The sequence below is a fragment of the Arctopsyche grandis genome, chromosome 7 (genome assembly GCF_051622035.1).
Source record: "Arctopsyche grandis isolate Sample6627 chromosome 7, ASM5162203v2, whole genome shotgun sequence".
In the NCBI taxonomy this organism is placed as follows: Eukaryota; Metazoa; Arthropoda; class Insecta; order Trichoptera; family Hydropsychidae; genus Arctopsyche; species Arctopsyche grandis.
Genome location: NC_135361.1, coordinates 28,302,145 through 28,308,163, shown reverse-complemented (window position 1 = coordinate 28,308,163; position 6,019 = coordinate 28,302,145).

Below are 6,019 nucleotides of genomic sequence, written 5' to 3'. Positions count from 1 at the left end.
AAAAATATATACAATTTATTTATTCTTTATCAACTCAAAATAAAATAAAACTATATCGCGCGCTCATATTACCATTATTAACCTATGCTTCACCTGTATGGAATAACGCCTCGAATACTAACCTTTCCAAGCTCCAAGTAATACAAAATAAATCCCTAAAAATAATTTATAATACACCCATATATACTAACTTGAAAAAACCGCATTCCATATATAATATTCCGTTTGTTACAGACATTACTAACAAACTAACCAGTAGATTATATGACAGAATCACTAATAACCATACTAACACACTTATGAAGAGTCTCGGTGATTACAACAAAATGTCTATACCCTTCAGGTATAACACACAGATTACCTAAACACAATCTGCTTTAGGTCATCGACTTTAATTAATATTATAAAAATGAACAAAGCACGACGAACAATGAACAACGCAAAGTTGGTCCGCTCTTTATTCATAACACACTCGAAAGTGCAGCACGGGACGCACTCATGTTTCCCAGCTGTGATGGGCGTATCTTCATGGTATTACTGATTTGTACGATCTTATTATTTCTCCGAAATTTCTTCAAATATGGGAATCACCGTTATCGATCACAGTCAAACATATGTCAACACAAGGATAATATATCACCGAAAACACTCCAGGGGCTAAAATTTGCAAAGAGACGCGATGGTACAGATTTGACATAGCAGCGTTTTTATGCATGTGCAAAAACAGTCTGTGTCTGCGCCTTACTAGTCATGTATGAGCACGCCCATAGTGTAATACTATGATTACTAACCAAATTAAATTAAAATTGTAAAATAGAAAATGATCAGTAGATCAGTAGCTATTAAAATAGATATAAGATGTATTGTGAACATAATTTCGAAATAATAAAAAGCATTTAAAAATCAAATACAATTTATTTATTTTAAATGTACATTTTTACTAAGGTCTTCGAATTTTTTTTCACTTGCAGCGCATGCTTTTATTATCAAGCATATTGAATAATAATAATATTTCATTTCTGATATTTTATCTCAAAAATATGTCTACTATAGTCGATCCGATGTAGTGTGAGACTTAAATAACCGAACATGCTGTCGAATTCGTGCAATGTGTTGTATTCTTTCGTGCAAGGTGTCACGGGTTCGATTCCCACTAGAGTCTCGTTGTTGACCAGATCTTGGTTCGTCGAGCTCGATCGTGTCTTATCAGGATTTGCCAATTTTTCTGATTTTCATTGAAACGGTTCCTGTAAAATTGGCTTTTCCTCTCCAATTTTCTATTGCAAACCTTGAGTTATTGTTATATCTCAGGTTTTGCCAGATTTTTCTCCATATATGCTTCTGTGGATGTTTAGTGAATGTAAAAAATCGTATTGTTACATGAAAAATGTTATTGATCGTATTGTATACGATGTTTGTAATATCTGACCGTAAGTAAAAAAACGTGTAAAAACAGATATCCAATAAACAATCGAAAACGATAAAACTTGAATGACTGACACTGTATACTTAATTTTCTACATTTCTAAAATATTTGTTCACAATATTATCTGACACTTATCAATCAGTAGAAAGCTGAAGATACATACAAAAAAGTATGCTTCGAGTATACATACATACATATTTAAAGGATACATTATCGCGTGTCTGGAATGTTAAGAACCGAAAAGCTCGGGTCCTCGGGATCTCTTATCTCTCACGAGAGACCCGGTGCACTTACACGATTCCCCATTATTCGCTTCTAAAAGCAAATGAAAATTCCACACGCACGACATATTGTCATAATTGTGCCCTTCTCTCGTGTTATTTCCCTTTTTGGGAACGAGAGCGAATCCCAAAAACGGTCTCTTAAACGCCACCTGCTCCGCCATTCCCGTCAGAATACAAGTGCGAATTAAATCAATGGCGACATACTATAGCGGTCGACTTGTGTTTAGTAATCAATTCTAACATTTGTTTTTATTTCTGTTCTCTATTTTAATATGTTTATATCCGTATTAAAGATACTGAGGGCAGGACCTGAAATTTATCGAAAATGGTGGGTATAATAATGGAGTATTTTCAAACGTGTCTATTACGATTATTTTTCACGATCGTAATGGCGAAATTGATTTTCACAGATATTGATGACCAAACCTAGCAAAGTGGCAAAGTTTGAAAACAATCGGATAAGAACCCAAATTTTGTCAGACGAAATTAGACGTAAAAATCGAAACCGAAACCGAAGAGGCTAGTAAAAATGGACGCCCAATATTAAGTATTTTAAAGCAATGAAAAACATCTTGACTATTGATTCCAATACTCACTTTGAGCACAGCAATACTAGATTTTGAGCTAAAGACCGCAAAAGCCAAAAAACTGTAAAAATCACACATTTTTTTAAACGCTCATATCTCGAAAACGATCACTAACCAACAAAAATCAATATCATATTCGAATTCAGTGGGTCAATCTTAGTTTAGTCTCCGCTCTGGTATTTTTTTTTTGTTGTTGCTCAGTGTAATTAGTTTAATAATTACAGGACTATTAGACTCTCAAATATAGATATAACGATGCAAATTGAATACTGAATGAAATAATAAAGTTTTAATCAAAATATTCGTGTTTGTGCATAAATTAAATGTTTCTATAGAAATTAGTTGTTCAGCTGCAAATTTGAGAAAGAAGAAACATACATAAATATCATAATAAATTGTCCAAACGTTTTTTTTTTTTGTTTAATTTAATTAAGAAAATTAATTAAATTAGGCTTTCTTGATGCCTATTCAAAAATTCTCATTGAATTTAAAGTTTTTTTATATATATTTAAATAAAACAATTGAATTAAAATTTTCGAATGTGAAATCTTTCTGCTGTATTTAAAATTTTTGTTTAAAATTACTTGATAGTAGGTGCTCACTTTACCGACGGATAAAGTAGTCGTGCGACGTTACCGACTCGTCGCCGCTGTAAAGTCGCACGCTGTTCGATCGACATGCGAGTGCAAGCAGGACGAAGATAGCTATGTCTCTTTTCAAAATAACACTTGCACAAAGAGCTGTGCTTAACCCTCGCGCGTCATGCTGTTAAATTTTAAATGACAATTATTAAATATACAATGTTTTGTTGTAATAAAATAAAATTAAAATATATTATGTAATACAATATTGGAAATCAATGTCTAAAATAATTACAAAAAGGAAATATTGCAACCTATATTCCGGCAATTACTATTAGCAATAGAAATTGTTTGACAATTACTACGGGGCTGCCACCCCTATGGTTTTGTCAGATGTTTTTTCTCACCATCAGCAATTTAATTACAATTTTTATTAAACAGTGACTGGAAAGATGCACTCGAAATAGTTGCACTCATGAGACAGTTGCTCAAGGAGAACTAACGCAATAGAATTCCACAAAAAAGCGTCAAGAGGTATTTGTATGTTATCTGAGGGTGCCAACCTTTTTTGTGGAATTCTATTACTTAAGTTTTTTTTAAGTGACTGAAAATTTGGACTTTTCGCGCCGCTATTCAGTGTAATTTAATGCATTTTTTCGGGAACCAAATTAAACATTAACCTAAAATAAAGCGTTTTCTTTTACTTTTAACAAACCATTGAATCAAGGTTTTTACCAATCTTCTTTGGCAAATAAGATATAATTAATTTCATCTAATATTAAAATAACAATAACTAAATAAACTGGGAAAAAAAGAAAGGAAATACTATATAAAGGCCACAGCGACAAAATGTTTTGTAAAATATAAATAATAAAAAAAAGATTCCTACAAGCAAATTATCCAATTATCCGATTTCAGATGTTATATGGGGGGGGGGTTACAGTTAAAATTACATGTCCTGGTTTGGATATCAATAAATCTGGCAACCCTAACTTAAGAGTATATTTAAATAAAGTCGCTTGAACCATCAACAACTACATATAGTGTTTTCCTTGTTTAAAAACTTCAAAATTATTCAATAATATAATTTGACATTTGTAGCAAGGGCACATCTGCCAGTCAATATTTGTTTTTACATACCTCTTTTATACTTCACTTATGATTATTTTAATAGATATATACAGTGATGTCACCCTAATGGTTTCCATGGGTCTCCAGAAACCCATTGTTAAAAATCAATTTAGGGAAACCCGTTATTTAATCTAAAAATTCATATAATTTTTGTCAAAAATTAATGTGCGCGCGCAGAATACGGGAGGAAAAGCCTGTTCCTCTTGTTCCTGTTGTACCCTACTGGCGCAAATTAAGTAAGTATGTACGTGAGTATGTACCGCTTACCATGCACCCTTTTTTTTTGATCTTTCGACTTAAGATCTTTCGATTTTCGATCTTTGCCTTCCGATATTTGCGTTTTCGGGCGTTTCACATTCGGGCCCGTGAGGTAGACCCCTGTGGAAGACACCTCCTGCAGTTCTTGCTTTTTTTACTCTGCCTATAATTAATTTATTCCTATTTCTAGTTTTATAATTATGTAAATCTCTATTCCTAACCATGATCTTGGGTGATTTTAATCCTAGGAGTTTGAATTTTGTTCCTAATGAATTAATTTTTATGTCAGAACTATTTAATATGAGTCAATTGAACTCAATAACTAATTGTAATGATTTATGTGTTTATGTGTATATGCATGTATAATGTTTGTATGTATATGGATGTATGTATTGTATGTGTATGTGTATATGTATATATATCAGTGGCGGCTCATCTATATGGGCTGCGGGGCTACAGCCCTCCCAGAATAGTAAATATTCATGCTATTTTTACCGTCCATATGTGCTACAGGGCTGCAGACCTCCCAGTATAGTACATATGCATGCTATTTTTGTCTGAATTTGATCTCCGGTATGGTCAACGAGCTACTAAAGCCCGATTAATCTCTGCAGCCCCCCCCTCTATAAATTCTCACGAGCCGCCACTGATATATATGTATATGTGAATATATATATATATATATATATATATATATATATATATATATATATATATATATATATATATATATATATATATATATATATATATATATATATATATATATATATGTGTAGGTGTGTATGTATGTATATGTATATATGTGTGTAGGCGAGGTAGGTAAGTGTTGACCGTATCCCAGCCTAACGAAACACTGTTGTGCTAGTTTTATAAAGTTTTATTGTTTGCCTATGGTTGTACAAATGTATTATATTTGTGGGCAAAAGTATTTCGTTCAGCGGTCTCTGTATATGGTAGAGTGTCGCTGGCTCGGCATTCAGCTATGTTCAGAAGGTCTCTGGATGCGGCAGTGTGTTGCTGGCTCGTCGTTCGGCTATGTTCGGAAGGTCTCTGGATACGGCAGTGTGTTGCTGGCTCGTTCGGCTGGTTGATCTTCCAAGTCCGCGTAGTGTAGTGGTGGCAGGTCAGGAGCTGGATGTCGACTGGTCTGCTGCTGTGTGTCGACGCTTGCTGCTGTGGGTCGACTGGTCTGGTGCTGTGTGTCGACGCTTGCTGCTGTGGATCGACTGGTCTGGTGCTGTGTGTCGACGCTTGCTGCTGTGGGTCGACTGGTCTGGTGCTGTGTGTCGACGCTTGCTGCTGTGGGTCGACTGGCGTTGTTTGGGTTGTACCTCCTTTTATAGTGTTTCTGGAATCACCTGATCGATGGTGGGGTTGTTGATGCGTAAGCGAGGAATTTGCTTTTGTCGAGGGGTAGAATTTTCTGGAATGATTGGCGCCGTTCCGCTCGATGTAGTTTAATGGTGGCGGCGTGTTTCGACCGTTTTGGTTCTGCTCGACTGGTAGGGGCGTTCCGCTTGAGTTTAATATAATGACTGCAGGTGTGCGTCGTCTGGGTTTCGTTCCGCTTGTTTACGTGTGTGAGTTCTGCAAGGAATGTGGTTTGTTGTTGCGGAATATTCTCGAATGTTTCGATGACGATGACGATGACGAGATTCCTACATGTGTATTTTTATATTTATGTATGTATGAATGTGTATTTGTGTATACGTGGAAGTATTTGTGTATATTTGAATGGTGTACATATAT